Source organism: Felis catus, chromosome D1 (assembly GCF_018350175.1).
Source record: "Felis catus isolate Fca126 chromosome D1, F.catus_Fca126_mat1.0, whole genome shotgun sequence".
In the NCBI taxonomy this organism is placed as follows: Eukaryota; Metazoa; Chordata; class Mammalia; order Carnivora; family Felidae; genus Felis; species Felis catus.
Window position 1 is genome coordinate 71,967,109 of NC_058377.1, and position 18,446 is coordinate 71,985,554.

General features: G+C 46.8%; 1 long non-coding RNA gene across 5 annotated transcripts in view; it reads right to left on the bottom strand.

Moving 5' to 3' along the window:
* The window catches only part of LOC111556630, a 259,841-nt gene that overhangs the window by 41,445 nt on the left and 199,950 nt on the right, over positions 1-18,446 (bottom strand). For 4 of the 5 annotated variants that reach the window (XR_006586419.1, XR_006586420.1, XR_006586417.1 and 1 more), the window contains 4 exons: positions 17,979-18,065; positions 12,791-13,030; positions 7,929-11,140; positions 6,614-6,819 (listed from right to left, as the gene is read on the bottom strand). This is a non-coding gene — a long non-coding RNA (uncharacterized LOC111556630). The remainder of the gene's footprint in view (positions 1-6,613; positions 6,820-7,928; positions 11,141-12,790; positions 13,031-17,978; positions 18,066-18,446) is intronic. The other variant, XR_006586418.1, reaches the window with a different exon arrangement.

Below are 18,446 nucleotides of genomic sequence, written 5' to 3' on the forward strand. Positions count from 1 at the left end.
ATTTGAGGCAATCCACAGCGGCACTAAATTATGTCCATTCATTCGGTCAGGCATTTATTAAGAGTGTTTCTGTGCCAGGCATCGATTAACTGCCAGAATAGAGATGTGGACAAGATTCTTCTCTGCTTGAGTGGCTCACAGGCCATGGGGGAAATGGGCAGGTGAACCATGGCAGTAGGAGTTGAGAAGAGTCAGCCATAAAGAAATGCGGTGAGGACCCAGAGCATGGTCTGTGATGGCCGCCCCAGAGGATTCGACTGGACCTTTAAGTCTAAGTAAGAAGTGGCAGAGAACAAGAAGAACCTTGCAAACAGGGGGAATGAGCCTGCAGAGGGGAGACCTGAGGGAGGGAAGCTGCTTCGACTTCCATGAGCTTGAACCAGGGGTGAGGGGCTGGAGGGGGGGGATTGCTGGGCCTGTGAAAGTCTGGTTAGACACAAGGGAGCACGGGTCAGATCTTAATCCAGGAAATGACCAGACCAGACGCGGGCTGTAATCTGAATCAAGTGCCTCTCACTTTGGGCTGAAATGGCCTCTTTCCTGGTTTCTGTTCCCCTTCACTGTCTGAGTTTCTCGGGAACTGAATGTTATCATTGCCCCAGTGCCTTGCATAGTACCTGGCATCCTTTTGCTGAATGAATGAATGAATGAGTGAGTGAGTGAATGAACTCTGCTATCTGTTATCTTCCTATTTGAGCTTCCTTTTCCCCCACGCTGTTCCTGATTTTAGTTAAGAACTGAACGTGGGCTCTGTACACAGGCCCCGAGGCTGTGAGTCTGTGTGTGTATGTTTTACAGCAGCCAAACCAAATAAACAAACACATGGCAGAACCCCAGGCGTGCTGCTCCTACACTTGGCACAGCCAGCTGGCACGTGGCTGCCCCTCCCCAGCCGTCCCAGCTCCTCCCTCCCTCTGGAGTCAGCCTGGAGGCTTGGCGGTGGATTTGGGAAGCCCCTTCCCCTCTCCAGCAGCAGCGGGACTCCAGGCACACACTGATACGCTCCTTTTAATTAGAGGGAATTTGAAATCGCTTCTGTCTTGGAACTCGGGAGAATTGGTTGGCAGCGTCTAAGATAGTGGGGGCCCACTGACAGGGCGGTGACTCCAGTACCAGGGAGACGACAGGGATGTGAACCCCCGCCCCGACTGGGCTTTCTGCTCCCTTGTACTCATTCCAACTGGATTAACTGCCCATCCCCTACCGATTGCTCTGGGGACCCCTAAAGTTTCCTTTTGGGGAGGTGCCCAGCTCTTTAAGAGTCTCAAGTCAAAATCAGTGTGCAGAACAGCGCTCACCGGAGGTTTGCCTGCCATTCTCCAAATCAGCATATGACTACCCTATTTCCAGGGCCCCAGGGCAGAAGCCGAAGCTAATTCTCAACTCCCTATCCCCTCACTCTACAGCCAGCGTCACCAGGCGTCGCCTGCTTTACCACCAAATGGCTTCAAAATCCATCTCCTTCTTTCCATCCCCTTGCTACTAAGTTCATGTCCCCCTCATCTCTGCTTGGATTTGTACAACTACCTCCTCCTAGTTTCTCTGCCTCCAGTCTTTCTCTAACCCCTTCTCCTTTCCAGGAGCCATTTCAGTCTAAGTTACTGATTTGACCCAGTCACTCCTTTACCAAAAAAAAAAAAAGCAAAAAACAAAACAAAACAAAACCCTAAAAACCAAAACCAAGAAGCTTTAAGTGGTTCCTACAAGAGAAATAGTGTGTTGTTTTTCAGTCTCTGTTCTTCTCTATTAACACAACCTTCCACGTTCTAGGAGGCTGCTGAATAAACGCCACATTTCCCAACTCTTTGGCAGCAAGGCGTGGTCACGTGACTCACGTTCAACTAATGAGATTCACCTAGAAATGGAATGTATGACTTTTAGCAGTGTCCTTACAGGGAACTGTTAGGCTCTTCATTATACTTCCTTACTTTCTGCAGGATGGAATGCAGATGTGATGGCTGGAGCTAGTGTAACCATCCTGGGTCATAAAGTGACCTTGGCAATGAAGGTAGTGCATAGTAAGATAGAAACACACCATAGATCACTTATGCAAACCCTGTCTTTTTCTTCCAAACTGTCACATGAGAAAGGAATAAACTTTCATTATGATTAAGCCAGCAATATTTCAGAGTTTTCTGACACTCCAGCTAATCCTAATTCTAATGAATTATCACCTACCACAGGGATCTGGAAGACAAATGCTACCAGAAGCCAGGCAGGCAACATAACTTGGTAATACCTTCATGGAGCGGGACTGGGGATGGGCTTGTTTATTTATTCTTTTTTTAATTATTATTCAGTTATTCTGTTTTTTATTTTATAAGTATTTACAAAGCCTGTTATGTGCTAGGCACTCTTAGGCACTGGGAAGGCAGAGACAAATAAGACTTGGTCCCTTCTTAGAGGAGATCCAGTCTGGTTGGAGCAGACATTTTTTTTTTTAATTTTTTTTAACGTTTGTTTATTTTTGAGACAGAGAGAGACAGAGCGTGAACAGGGGAGGGGCAGAGAGAGAAGGAGACACAGAATCAGAAACAGGCTCCAGGCTCTGAGCTGTCAGCACAGAGCCCGACGTGGGGCTCGAACTCACAGACCGCGAGATCATGACCTGAGCCGAAGTCAGACGCTTAACCGACTGAGCCACCCAGGCGCCCCTGGAGCAGACATTTTAAAGAGAGTAATATAGAGAAGGGTTATGGGGACTGTAACGGCTGACATACAAATAGCGGTAGAGGCAACAAAAGAGATTGGAGGAAATTCTAAAAAAAAAAAAAAAAAAAAAAAAAAAGATCTGAAAACAAAACTTCAAAGGGAAGGTAACCTCTTCCCCCAAAGATGAGTAAAGAAAAGATAGGGGAGCCCTCGTGGCTCAGTCAGTTGAGCATCTGACTTCAGCTCAGGTCATGATCTGACGGTTCATGGGTTCGAGCCCCGTGTCAGGCTCTGTGCCGACAGCTCAGAGCCTGGAGCCTCCTTGGATTCTGTCTCCCCTGTTCTCTGCCTCTCCCCTGCTTGCACTCTGTCTCTGTCTCTCAAAAATAAATAAAACATTTAAGAAATTTTTTTTAAAAAAGGGATAAACCAAGGTTAGGAGGACTTGGTTCCCTGCTCTTGCCAGTCCCTTCCCTTTCAGGGACTTGCAAACAATTTGTGGAATACAGCCCACGTGGGCTCCGCCCAGAAGTCAGCGGGGAGAGGGAATTAGTCCAGCAGAAGGAACTTTGGGATTTGGTCAGGGCTAGTTCTATAGCCTTTTTTTCTAACTGAGCCCTTTCTAGGATTTGATAATACAGGGGAATCATAGTTCCTTCCTGACAGCACCATGCTGTAGAGCACCTGATGTTTAGGAACTACAGTCACCTGGAAAGATCCGACACGTGGTAGGCGGTAAGTAAGTTTTAGAGTAGTAAGAGAAGTCTTCCTGAGGGTTTCTGTCTGCTACTCTCCTGCTCAAGGAGGTTTGGGAGGGATTAAAAATATGTAATCATCTGGTATTGCACAGAATTGCACTGATCATCAGATCAAAAATCAGGTGTAAACAACCCATTTGGCATGATCTGTGCGGACCAGTATACATCAGCCCTGCCTGGAGGAGGCTTTTTAAAGTAACAGCATAAAAGTGACCTGAATTTTTATGAGCATTAAAAGAACGGTCAAGGCAGGAATTACAAAAGCACAAGGCACATAGATGGTGGCCTCTCACTAATTTTCACTCTGTATTCATTGCCACTTAATCTTGAGATGCATCCCAACTCGAATTTCACGGTGGTCCAGTGGCATTACCAGGGCCAGCCTGGGTAAATCAAGACCCTGAACAGATCAAGCCATCTCTGGGCTTCCATGGTTTCTGTAAGGGGCTCGGAGCCCACACAGGGGTCCTTTCCACTCTTGAAATGGAGCGGGGGATTCCCGCCAGACTTGGCATGGGATTTCTTCTTCCTCTTCCCCTTTCCATCTTTCACAATCCCTGTTTCTCCAAACTGTCCTAAAATAACCACAGGGAACACATACCTGACATATTTTCCCCTCTGAAGCACTTTCCTTGTGGGAAAACTCTCTGCAAAGAATGCCTTAAGAGAAGAGAAAAGAACAAGGCTGAGCTGCATGCGTCAGCCGATAAGGACCTTGGAAATAACTCCGCCAGCTGCTCATTTCCAAAAGCGGAAAGCCGAGACCCAGAAAACTGGAGTGGGTTGCCCAAAAACACACAGAGCACTTAACAAAATTCTTCAGCAGTTTCAAGTGTGTGTACTGTCAGGCTTTCTCTCTGCCTACACCTTGTAAACATGTTTTGAACAGACGGAAGCGTTATCTGTCCACCGCTGTTAACCCCAGGCACACACCTCTCTGTGGTAGGGGGACATTCAGGAGACAGGGTCCTCCGGGACCCTCTCTTGTCCAAGGGTGTCAGGAGACCCAAGTGGGTCTGGAAAGCCACGTGGAAGGAGGGGCAGGGGTGCTGGTCAGAAAAGCAGCAGGGAGCCCAGGTGATAGGAGGGGCTGGGCTTTCCCTCCCTGGTCTGTAAGCTTTGAACCTCTTGGGCCCAGCAGGGGGGCAGCAGGCTGGGGGCATTAGCATTTGTTTTTCCACTTTGATCTTTTGTCTTTTAAGTGTTGTGGAAGATTTTGTTGGCAGGAGCCTGCCTAAGAAAATCCTTGTGGGAATGTGGCTTTGGTGCTGTGAAACCCAGTCTGATTGTCTCACTGGATCCCACAAGTCAATTTCCTTGTAGGAGGCTTGCACTAGCCCAGTGATTTTCGAACTTCACCTGCTAGCAGCAGAACCTCACCTTTTCCCCTTCGATTCATAGCTGGAAGCCCAATACTCAAAGCAAAGCACAGCTGCCCTGACCAAAGCTGGACATAGGGTCTCTCCCTATGTGGCCAAACTTGAGGACCCCTTCCTGAGGCAGCTGACCCCCATCCCAGTGGCAGTGCTGCGAAGACACCTCAAAAATCTCTACAATAGATGACCTTGAACTCCCCCTCCTGTTCTCCTCTGTAATTCTAAAGCTAAGCCCTATGAATTAGGGAGAACAGAAACTCTAGTCTCATGATATAAATGAACTTACTCAAAGTCCTAAGTGGTGCATGATTTGCCCCACATTGGAGAGCGACTCTGCCTGTTTTTCTCTCGAGTCTCATCCCCTGTCACGCCTCCATGTGGAAACCATGCACCTAAGCCAAATGGAAATTCTTAGAGTTCCCCAAATATGACATTTTCATTCCTCCATGCCCCTCTAAATGCCCTTTTTTCTACCCAGAAAACAGTTCATACTTTTGTCACACTATTGAATGTGGACATCTGTTTTTACACTGGGCTCAATGGCACCTCTTCTCTGAAGACTGTCCCAAATCACACACCCTTTTCTTTGTGCGTGCACCCTGCTCTGGGGCTGCCTCTGCTGTAATAACTTCCACAGTCATGGATGACTTACCCCCTTGGCTCTCCCACTAGAGGGCCATGTATCTTATTTCCCTTTCCTGGACTTTTCAGGGTATCTTGCACATAGATATTGAAATCCATGTAGTGAGTGAATGGATAAAGGAATCAGGGGCAATGCTGGGACTGGGGTACTGGGCTTTTACAGCCACAACTTCAACATCACAATAGTCAGGGAGCAATTTCCATCTTGCTCTCTTTGGTGTAGCCTGATTTCCTCCCCCCGTGGTATTTCTTAATATTCAGCTCCAAGGAGCAAAGACATCGTAAATGCAAGGCTGTCCTCAACTTGCTTAATGCAACCAGCCTCATCTGCCAAGGAGGGATCAGTGTGGTCAAAGCTTAAAACCCACAGGGCAAACACCCCTCAGGGAAGTCATTCAGCAGAGGCTGCAAAGATAGAAAGATTTAGGTATCGGCCCCCTGCTATGTGACAGGCGCTTTATGCAAGGAGGAGAACCAAGTACTCTACTCTTTTCATCCCTTTTTTCCTGCTTCCTACCACCTCCCACATCTCCATCTAGGAGAGAGTTGGATTCTGTGGTGTGTCTGTATTTTTCGTATTTTAATACATCAAGATATTGCTAACTAGATGATCCCTATTTTAAAAGTTTTTTAGCCTCATATAAACTTCTCCGAAAAGTAGGAAATGAAAAAGGAAAAAGGGCTTGCCTTCAGAGATCACCTCCAGTGGCAGCAGGGAGCATCCCCAGGCTGCAACCTGGCGGAAGTGTTGGGAAGAGTCAACTTCATTGTTTTGAGACAATGACTCCAGCATGGTTCTAAGCCAACCGTTCTTTGGCTGTACCAGTCCTCTCTTGCTTCCTGCTTGAGCCTGCTTGCCCTTCATTTTCCTCATTCAAAACATGAGCTACCTGGTATAGTCTAATAGATCCCCTCGGTGTTCTCATTTAAAAATAAGTAGGCTTTTCCAACTTAGACTGAAGAGGGAACAGCTCAGAACAGAACTTGCAGATTGGAGCACAGTAGATAAAGCCCAGACCCTTCTGAGACAGGATGATAAAGAAGGAGGAAGAGAGACAAAGGGGGAGGGGGAAGGGTCCATTCAAGGTGAACTTGGTAGATGAATTGGAAGAAAACCTAAGGAGAACGGTTTAAAAATACTTTGTATCATTTTTTGTATTCCTGATAATTAGGAGAAACACATACCCTTTCCGGCGGCGATGGACTGAGTGCTTATGCTGTCCAGCCATTGTACTTCTTCATTTCGTCCTCCCAAAACCTCAGAGGTACATCCTCACAGTCTAACACTCTTCAGAGAACAAGAGACGTTTACCCAGTGGCCTCTTGTCATCTGGCTGCTTCCTGGGGCCGGAAGTGAGAAGCAGGGACAGGGCTGGAGGAAACACTGTGTTCTGATATTGAAAGAGAGAACAGAAGAGTAGTTAACCTAAGCCTCCTTATGGTGGTAGGTGCTTCTATCACTGAGATGTGATCTATCACTTATGGTGGTAGGGTGCTTCTATCACTGGCCCCACAGGGGCCAGGAAGAGGCTGTCTACATTGTCTGCAGAAACTTAGTTCAGAGGTTTATGGATTCTCTTAAGCCTCTGGGTCCCATGAAGGTCCAGAGTTCAGATCCTAGACATGCACTATGTATCCATTACAGTACTATGCTGTGGGGCATCAGAATTAGACAACCACATCACTGCCCTCCAGGGTCTGAAGATCAGACATAGTGCAGCTGTGGAGGGGGGGTGGGGGGCGGGTCGTGGGACCCACGTGTCTCCTTGCTGGGACATGGAAGGACTTCTGAACAAAAAGTGACTGAGACAGAATCTTTGCCGTCTGCTCTCCACCGACCTGGTCATGTTTTTGTTTGAGAGCTGAAGTATTTGCAGTGCGTTCTCAGTCTTTCATCTGCACTTGCTCAACCTTACTTTGCCTTCATTATTTGCTGACTTTATCAGCTGTGCTTACACCACTCAGTTGTATTTACATGGCATTTTTGTCCTCATTTGCCATGGACTCAGCATGTGAAAATGCAACTCCAGCATGCTATGAACAAACTATTGTTACCTTCAGTGATGCCCCCTATTAATAACTGTGGTCCAAGGGAGGACCGAATCAAATGAAATAGAAAATGTATTAAGATTGTGTCAGGCACATAAGAGGCATTCAATATATGTTAGCCATTATCATTAGAAATCTGTATCTTTCAAGTTGACAGTTACTTGGAAGAAGTCCATTATTTAGAAGACCTTCTTGGCTGTCATTATCAAACAGTCCTTTGACTATAGCAGCTGGGGTTTGGGCCACCCACCTCCTGCCATTGTTGATTTCTCTGCTTAGCAATTTTCTTCCCACCTCTGAGCGGGTCATACCTGCTCTTCACTCACCATCCCACCCTTACCTTGAACTGTCAATGGGGGCAGAGAAATGTGCATTTCCTATTAAATTTTAACCACACATTGATGACAGGGAGAGACCATTTGTCTATTCAGCAAATACCATGAGCACTTACTCTGTGCTGGGTGCCGCACTGGGTGCTGAGGTTAGAGAGATAAGTGAATCGCAGCCCCTGCCCTGCAGAAACTCTGATATGTAAACAAAGTATAGAGTGTGTTAACTACATCCACGCACAAACAAAGTGTCCCTGTGCATTATGGCAAATGTTCCTGGACACTCCTATTAAAATTATCCTATCTGAAAAAAGGACTAGCAACAGCCCCCCCCCCCCATTTTCTCCCAAATCAAAACAAAATTGCATTATATTATATGGCAGGTTAGAGGATTGTTCACCAACTATTAACTCATTATCCTCACCCCACCTATTTTCCTCATTCTCTTGGGGCATGGCCACATGACCTGCCTTGGTAAAAGTGACAGTTTCCAGTTCCCGAGCCTAGGTTTTGAGAAGCATCCTGTGTTTCTACTTGCTCCTCTGAAAACTTCTGACCTTCCCCGTGAATGCGCTCTCAAGAGCTGCTACCCTCTGGCACGGACCCACAGGGAGATATGTGGAAGCACACCTGAACTTCCCCCCAAGCCTGAAGCAGGGCCAACCCAGCGACCTGAAAATACATGTGCACGAAACCAATGCTCATTTTTTATGTGCTTGTTTGTTACCTGGTCAAAGCTGACTAATACCGTCTTCAGGATTTTGCTCCATCTGCCGTCACTCTCCTTCTTTAAGCCTCATCTCCCTCCAGCCACACTGAATGACTTCCCGCTTCCCAAGCCCCCTGTGTTAGGACCTCTGCTTGGACCCAGCTTCTTCACCAACTCATCATTTAAGGCAAGGATCAAATTTCTCCTATTTTATGATGCTCTTCTTAATCCATTCTTCCCTCCACCAAAAAAATCAAAATACAAATAACTAAATAAAGATGATAGTAGTGATACTAATAATAAATTGTTAATTTGTTCAATGAGCATTGGTCAGGTATCTACTGCACTGCAGATTTACGTGCCTCTCCCTCTGTGTGAGCAAATCCAGCCAGATCCATCTAGCGCCCTTGCCACAGTGGATAGCAATTGGCTGTTTAAGAGTCCTGTGCAATCCAGGAGCTCGTGTCTCTTCCAAGGCAGAGGCTGTCCCTTTTATCTCTGTCTGGGTGTGAGGACAAGCACAAGGAAATGTCAATCTCCCTACGAACAGCAGCCGACAACGTATGTGTCCAGTTTCCTGGCTAAGAGAGGAAAAGGCCGAAGTGAGTCACAGTTAGGGCTCAGCCTGCTCCCACCTGCTGGCCTGGCCCTGCCCCAGCCCCAGCCCCAGCCCCAAGCCAAATCTGACCAGGAAGACAGGAAGTCCTTAAGCATCTTCAGAACCTAGTCCAATGGGGCTTAGTGTTGATTCACCCTGTTTATCGGCCTCGTCTGTGAGTCACTTCCCCGGCACTGAGTTCGGGACTCCACTGTTTTTCCCGACTTGCCTCTCCACTGGCTGACCTGGGAGGTGCTCTGTGTTACCACCCAGATTCTGGGCTCCCCCCTCACGCCTCCCACAGCCAAGGCCCCCTCCACAAAACTCAGGTTTTGAGCTAGGCCTTTTTGCTAGATGTTATCAGTACCAGTCCGGCCTGTTTGCTCCCAGGTTCTGGTGGCCTCTCCACTCCCTAGTTTCCTCTAAGGAGGAGACCAGCTCCTCTAAGGAGTTTGCCAGCGTCCTCTCCAGTTACTGCAGTCCTGCTCCTGATCCCCAGCTGGTCTCAGGGGCCTGCTCCCAGATGCCGGCCACCTCTGGCTTTGACAAGTTGAGTATAAAATCCCCACTATGGTCTGGCAGGTTCAGGCACCACTGAACACCCGGCTCTTTGAGGACAGGGACTTCGTTCTAGAATACAGACAGCGCCTGTCTTGTACATGCAACCGAAAAAAATGTCAAACACATACATCAAAAGATGAATGCTCAGCCTCAGAGCTCACCTCCATTAGGACGAGGGAAGTAGGGGGAACATAGCACTTGAGATTTGAGACGGAAATCTCATTTTTGCCTCTTTCTTTCTCTCCACTCTCTCTAACTAGTTCCTCTTGCTGATCCTTGCAATCTCCATCTCGGCCCAAGCTCTCTTTCTCCACCACACCACCCCCAGTGCCCAACCTCCAACTCTTTTCTTGCTTCCCCTGTTTTGGCCTGTCCCTTCTGGCACAAGGCTTGGGCAGATGGTGAGGGATGTCCCCACTTGGTGAGTGTAGGTTCTCTCATCCTTGGTCCTGCCCTCACTGGCAGAACCCCCAAGGATGTACCCCAGTTGTTCATATTGTGTCCTTAGGGAGCAACTCTCAGTCATGACTACAAAGGGTTCCAGTAGCACTGGGCATTTTACCTCTGCCTTTTTAGCCCCTCATCTGGTTCAGCTATGCCCTTTGCCTTTCCCTAAACCTCTGTGCTGTGATGGTTGAGGGGAGGGGGCTGAATGAGGCTTTGATGGAACTCAGCACTTGGACGTTGTTCTCTAACGCCCCGGGAGCAGCTCTGCCTCGCTGAGGGGTCAGACAAACAGAATGCCCAGAAATCCTGCCCTGCCCCTGGGCTTCTGGTCTCCGTCCTCACAGGACCCTGCAGCAAATTCTGGTTCTGCTAAGAACACGTGATACAAGATCCCACCCCATTTGGAGAAGGGGAGAGAAGTCTGAGACCATTCCCTTAGTCGAGCAAGAGAAAGATCCCTTTGCAGGGAGTGTAAACCTCTACGCCTAGGACCCTCAAGGGCTCTGGGGGGGCACTGAGGCACACCCAGCACAGAGCGCACTTCTCATTTACTCAAGAGACAGCTGAGGCTCTCTCCACCACACCCAGATCCAGTCAGGTGCTGAGGACGCCCCCGGGACAGAGATAGAATCAGGGACAGCTCCTCCTGAACTCCTCTGAATCACAGTCTCAGAGTCCCGAGGACTGAAAAGGGCCGGAGATACATGGCCATCCGGCTAACCCCCTAAAATACCTCTGACAAGAGGTCATCTTGTTTTAGACTACCTCAGCAAACAGTGACCTCACTACCTAACAAAACCATACGTATCTTCACATATCATATTGTCCTTTTAAATTTGTCCGCAACCTGCCTTCAAGTGAGATAAAGTGTCAAACTCGCAGCTTTTGCATCTCAGCTGTCACGATACCTCAGGTTTGGGAGCACCCAGAGCACCGCCAGGTAATCGAACAATCCCCCAGTTGACTACACTCTTCCAAAGCAATCAGAATCCTATTTTTCTTTAAATGTCCCTTTGGGGCTGAAATGAGTGTGTAATAAACAGAGGATGTTGTGAGTTAGGTCATTGAAACACGCCGGTGTCTTCAAGGCATTTATTTACAGCACCCCCAAAGAGAAGCATGGCCCCCGCACTGGTGCCGGTTCTCTCCGACTGTGGGTCAGTGCAGGGTCTGTGGCAGCTGAGGGCAGCCCCAGCCCACATCTCCTCCTCCTCCCCCTCCCTGCCAACTCCATGCCTGTGCACACACTTCTCACTAACACCCCTTTGCCACTGGGCCTGCCTTTTTTTTTTTACATGCAAATGTCACATAAAATCCTTCAAATGAAAACAGGTACTTTTCATTTTGCTCCCATAAACAGACACTTTCTAAATATTTAGACATCTGTATATAATGCCCTTAAACTGTTTGTTCTGAAGCATAAATAGGTATCTCCGTGTTTGAGTTAGTGTCTGATATGTTCCTCATTTGCGGAGAAAACATAAAAAATAATTGGAATAACTACAGCCAGGAACAATGCTTACGCAGCATGTCAGTGTCTTTTATTGTGTCTTCAAGTAAAAGCTTCAATTGGAGGAGAGTTCTGCCTCCCCATCAGACAGAACCACAGCTCTTGCTTTTAACCCTTCACAGGATCCAGACACCTCAGGGCAAGGAATGCCAGCAAAGGTCCCCCTTTACAGGGCCTGATTTGCTATCTAGTTGCATTCACACAGCTTGGGGGCAGTACACTGATTTCTCCTTCCTCATCCCCAGCTTTTCATTGAGGGGAACAAATTCCCACTTTATTCCAAAGAGGGAAAAGCAGGGCCCTTGTCCAGCCCCTAGGTGCTCCTTAAGGAGTAGATGAGATGGGGAATAAGGATACCGGCATGTGTAGCTCTCCCTTTTTTGAGTTCTGTTGTGGAAGTCTACTTGGAAAGTCTGTGATAGTCCATCCACCTCTACTCAGAACTAGAGGGAAAGGTTTAGTCCAGAGCCGGAGGAATTAGGGAGCCAGTTTGGATAAAGATCCAAGAAATTTTCTCCTATAAGCTCCATCTTTCTGACTCTAGCTACTCTCTTAAATGGTCTGACCTACAGGATGAAGAGAGGTGGGATAGGTATTACCCCCAAACTCTACTATCAAATGGGATATTCCAAATCCCTGAGGCTCTCCTCTGAATACACAGATGAAACGTTATAGTTTTTACCGCATCCTTCAAATGGAACTTACACAAGATCATCATTAATGAATGGTGTTCCAGATCTTATTCAACTCTCACTGGACTGTCTTTAGTAGCCCTGCCAAGCTGTTAATCTAGCCTTGCTTGACTTCCCAGTGATGGGACATTGTTGGACAGCTCTGTTAAATCTTTTTTTTTTAATTGGCTGAAATTTTCTATAATGTCCAACCATTGGCTCTGCTGTGGACTGAGTTGTGTCCTCCCTAAATTCATATGTTGAAGCCTTAACCTCCAATGTGATGATATTTGAGATGGGACTTTGGGGAGATCATTAGGATTAGATGAGGTCATGAGGGTGAGGCCTTTGTGATGGGATTAGAGCCCTTATAAGAAGACACCAGAGAGCTTGCTCTTTCCTCAGCACACAAAGGAGAGGTCATGCGAGCACACAGCCAGATGGCACCACCTACAAGGCAGGAGCAGAGGCATCAGAATGAAACTCACCTTCCTGGCACCTTGATCTTGGACTTCTGAGCCTCCAGAACTTCAAGGTATAAATTTCTGTTGTTTAAGCTGCCCCGTCTATGGTATTTTCTTATAGCAACTTGAGAAGACTAAGACAGTCTCTGTTCATTCATTCTTTTAGTTCTTAAACATATGACAAATCCCTCCTTGTATTAGACATTCCGCTGGTGCTTGAGATTAAAATAAAAATGAGGAAGTTTCCATTTCTGCAGAGTCAGTCTGAAAAGCAGACAAAAAAAGCCAGTCATTTCAGCACAAAGTATACTTTAGTATAAAGACAACTATGATAAAGGCAGTGAGGACCCAGCAGAAGGATCTGTTTGCTTCTGAAGCAAGGCCAGCATCTGAGTCTACAGAGGAAGAGAGCAAACCATGCAATCTTGCCTCCACAGGGTGGGATCTGATCTCCTCCAGAAGGCAGGGAGCAGGACACACCATCCCCACAGATGCAGTATGGGCCTGGAGCCCCCAAGCCTGGAGGAGAGCCCAGAATCCCACGAGAGTCCAAACATTTGCAGCATCAATGAGTGGGGCCTTCCTCTCTGACTGGGGAGCAGCTGCAGGGTGAACAGTGGTGCCCACGTCGTGTACACTCCCTACCATCTGTCTCAATGCATCAGCCAGAGGGATCCTTCTAAAACATCAGATCACGTCACTCCTCTTACAAAACCCTCCATGAGCTCCGGTTCACTCAGTGGAAACACCAATGAAGCATATGTGATCCTGCCTCTTGTTACCTTTTGGACTGTTCTCTTAATCCTGGCCGCTCACCCCACGGCCATGCTGGCATCCTTACTGAAACACACCAGGCATACCCTCACCATACGTACTGCTTTATCACAACTGGCCCCTCTGCCTGGGACACCTTTCCTCCAGATATCTGTGTGGTACACACTCTCTACTCGCTAAACTCTCTGCTCTAATGTCACCTTCTCAATGAGCCCTCCCCAATGAGGCTTTTAAATACAGAACAGCCCACACCATCTCCCTTACTCATGGCTCTATTTCTTTCTCTTTCTTTTCTTCTCTTTCTTTCTTTCTTCTTTCTTTCTTTCTTTCTTTCTTTCTTTCTTTCTTTCTTTCTTTCTTTCTTCCTTCCTTCCTTCCTTCCTTCCTTCCTTCCTTCCTTCCTTCCTTTCCTTCCTTCCTTTCTTTACATTTATTTAATTTTGAGAGAGAGAGAGAGAGAGAGAGAAGGGGAGGGGCAGAGAGAGAAGAGAGGGAGACACAGAATCTGAAGCAGGTCCCAGGTCTGAGCTGTCAGCACAGAGCCTGATACAGAGCCACAAGTTCATGACCTGAGCCGAAGTCTGACGCTCAACCAACTGAGCTACCCAGGTGCCGCTCATGGCTCTATTTCTGTTTTCTCTTGACAGTTTCATTTCCTAAAATACCTTATTTATTATGCCAATTGTATCATCGCCCCTCTTCCCCCTGCGCGCGCGCGCGCGCACACACACACACACGAGTTCCTGAGTGCAGAGATTTCTATCTGTTTTATTCACTGACCTATTTCATTATCTAGAACTGTGTTGGGCACAGAATGGGTACTTGTGATGGACTGAATTGTGTCCTCCTCAAATTCATGTTAAGCCTTAACTCCCAATGAGATGGTATGTGGAGATGGGGCTTTTGAGAGGCAATTAGGTGTAGATGAGGTCATGAGGGTGGAGTCCCCGTGATAGAATTAGTGCCCTTATAAGTAAAGACCAGAGAGGGCTCATGTGCTCTCTCTCTCTCTCCCCCTTTCTTCCATGTGTGGACACAGCAAAAAGGTAGCCATCTGAGAACCAAAAAGAGAGTCCTCATCATGAGCTGAATTATCCAGCACTTTTATCTTGGACTTTCCTGCCCCTAGAACTAGGAGAAATAATGCTTGTTACAGCAGCCTGAGCAGACTTAGACAGTACTTAAAAAGCCAATCAAATTGATGAATAAATAAATAAGTGCAATCAAAGGGACAGTTCAAACCAAATGCTCCTTTGATGTCAGCCTTTTCTCTTGATTTCTCTTGCAGCTTGTCAAAAACCAGCATTTGACCAATAATTCACATGCCTACACATATATAGTAAACCCTTCAGACTCATACAGACTTGAGTAAATTCTTCTATTCATTCAATACTTGTGTTTATTCAACAAATGTTTACTTCCTTCCCATCATAGACAAGCCCTCTAATCTGATGACTGATCTTATTCTGTCTCTGTTTTCTTTTTGTACATCATTGCTTCTGATCAGAGCTTTGATTTATGCTGCTATGACTTGGAAGGAACAAATGCAGCTTCTTTGTGGACAAGCAAGATGACAGCTCTTGGGTCCAAAAGCCAAGGAAGCCCAGGGTGGCCTGATGCCTGCAGATAACTAATTCCATTAGCTCCTTTCAAGGCACAGGTTAGGGGGAAACCTCCCACGAATTTACCAGCTTGTGAAATTGAAATTGAATTTGAAGGGTCTCTTGGGACAAAACCTACACAAACAAAAGAATACTTGGAGTGCAGATCTGTTCTTTTCCTTCCCTAAACTTCATGTGTTTTAACTGTACAATGGAGACAAGAGATATCTACCCCATAGACTTGTTGCAAGGATTAAATGAGATCATCTATGGCATGTGCTTAGCACAGTGTCTGGTTCATTATAAGGTCTGTTGCTGTTAGTTTTGATCAGAAAGAAGAAGCCAGAATGGCATCTGGAAGTATCTTGGTTCTATCAACTCAAGGCCCTGTCCACCTGCATCCTAGCGGTCCAGGAGGAACATTTGCAACACACAGTCTGGGCCCGGAAGACCAAGCCTTTGATAACTAACAGCATCAAAGCCTGCTAACTAACACACTGAGCCTGCGTGTGGAGCTTCTATGCATGAAACTCTGAGCCGTGTGAGATGATGAGCCCGTGTGCATCTGCCCCTCAGCCAATCTTCTGATCTCTGCTCATATGCACTTATTGACAATTCTATCCATATACCTCGCATTGCCCAATCCTTGAGCCAACCCTAACGATGACAGAAGGGACCAGCTTACAGTACTTGTAATGAGTCATGCCATCAGAGACCTGGTATTCTATCTTCCTAAGAGGAACCCTGGAATCTACTTCCCCACAACGCTATCCATTTATTTAAACCTTACGGGGCATATGTTGTAGAATGAGTTCCCATGGGAGTCGACTCTGAGACAGAGTCAAGCACACAGGATGTTTACCAAGGAGTGCCCTTGGGTTCAACACTTAGGGAAGAAAAGGAGAAAAAGTAGGAGAGGATGGAGGGAGAGGTCTAGCTGTGATGCAGGCCCAACCATAGGCTTGGCCATCCCCTTGGAAGATGTGGATATAGAATGGCCCTTTGGAGTTTTCTTGGGTGGGCCGAGATGACCAGGCCTTTACACCCCTGCACTGATCAGTCACTGAATGTGGCCTTGGTGAAGGGTGTTACTGTGGGCACAGGGGCCTCTGGGCTGAGGCAACAAGTTCTTCTCTGAAGGGTGACTTAGGAGGCATGTTACAGCATCCACACAGCATACTCTCTACCCAAATGGTCTTCAGCTTCACTTTTCCCTTCAGTGTATTATCTGCCCAAACCCACCTTCAACCTTAGCTTACTTGGCTATGGCCCCAAAACTGCCCAGTTCCTCCTGACCCCTCTCCTTGGGAAATAGAGAATCAGTTGTGTCCAGCCTCCTTGGCTGGTGTCATGCTCTCAGGGGGATGATCACTTCAGACATGAATGCTGATACCTGTTGGAGTTTGGCCATAATTTACTGCTTAGAAAGTACAGGTCTGTTCACCAGCTGGGATCTCCTTGGACACTGACCCCAGCTTAATTTCTATATGTACGGATTATGCATTGGGTTGCCTTTCATGTCACCAAGCCCTTAACAGACACTGCCTCTTCTTACTCAGGATTTGAGACTTCTCTGCACCTCAGTTTTCTCACTTGCTCATAAGGATAATCTTACTTATGTCATAAAGCTTTGTATATACTCAGATAATAAATGCAGAGCACTGAGTCCACTGCTTTGCTGCAGTGCTCAATTGTTGCTCAGGAAAATGTCCACTTTTCTTCCTTGAATTCCCCTCCACCAGCCCTGGCTGGGAGAGGTGACAGGAGTGAGGTCAAATGAGAAAGGAGGAAGAGGGTTACAGGTAGAAACAGCAAAGCATACCAAGACCTTAGATAGGAAAGAGATTGGTGGCAGCTTGTGGCAGGATGCAGCGTGTCATAAGCAAGAAGGAGAGTGGCACAAACTGACCAGTATAAACTGACTGGTCAGTATATACTGACCAGTATAAACATTCAAGGACTAGATCACACTAAGACCTTTAGGCCAGTGCTTGGTTTTGATCCAAGTACAGGGAGAAGCCATCGGGTGGTGGTGGGGGGAGTGGGGTTTAGAACAGAGGAATGATGTGATCCAGTTCTCACTATAAGAACATCACTCTGGCTATTGGTGGAAATGTTTACAATTCAACCTTTCTTCCTGTAATATCAGCCCTTTGGGTGAAGGAAATTGGGTGTGTGATTAGTTAGTTAGTTAGCTAGTGTATTAGTTTGCTAAGGCTGCTGTCTTACTCCTTTTGGACTCCTATACCAAAATAACCCACTGGGTGGCTTATAAAAAATGGAAATTTATTTCTCACAGTTCTGGAGGCCAGAGGTCCATGATCGAGGCTCCAGCTGATTCACTGTCTGGTGAAAGCCTGCTTCCTGGTGCATAGATAGGGCTGTCTTCTTGCTGTGTCCTCACATGGTGGAAGTGGGGAGGGAACTCTCTGGGGTCTCTTTTGTAATGGTGTGAATTGCACTCATGATGGCTCCATCCTTACAACCTACCTGTTTCCCAAAGGCCCCGATTCCTAATACCATCATAGTGAGGATTAGGTTTCAACGTATGAATTTTGGTGAGCATAAACATTCAGTTTATAGCAGCTGCCATAATAAAATCCCACAGTGTGGGGGCTTCAACAACAGAAATTTATTTTCTCACAACACTGGAGACTAGAAGTTCAAGATCAAGGTGTCAGTAGGTTTCATTTCTTCTCAGCTTTCTCCCGTTGGTTTGTGGATGGTCACCCTCTCACTGTTTGCTCAGCTCTCTTTTCTAAGGGTACCAGTCATACTGGATTAGGGCCTATCCTAACAACTCCATTGTAACTTAATTACCTCTTTAAAGGCCTTACCTTCAAATATAATCACATTCTGAGGTCCAGGAAGGGGGGTAATAATCCATATTCTGTGCCCAGGACCAGGGATGGAATCTGTCACACCTGAATTGTTTTTCAGCAGGGGAGGACACAATTCAGCCCATGTTAATTAGGTAGTTACTTAGCTAGTTAGTTTCGTTTCGTTCGTTCGTTAGCTAGTTAGCTGGTCCTTCTGCCATGTAGTAGACTGAATAGAGCTAAAATATACTCATGTGTAATCCTTCCCATATCACATAGTGTAATGTTGGGTCCATGCCAGGAACTCACCATATAAATACATTGAGGTGTTTGGCTTCGTCATGAAAAAACCACAGAAAGGGAAGCTCTCATTATGGTCCATATACTTTGGTGCCATGTACATAATGACTGTGTCATGGGACCAAGGACTGGTTTTCATCCATAGGGGTTCAGGCACCTGCAGAGCCTAAAGCTTGGCCCAAACTT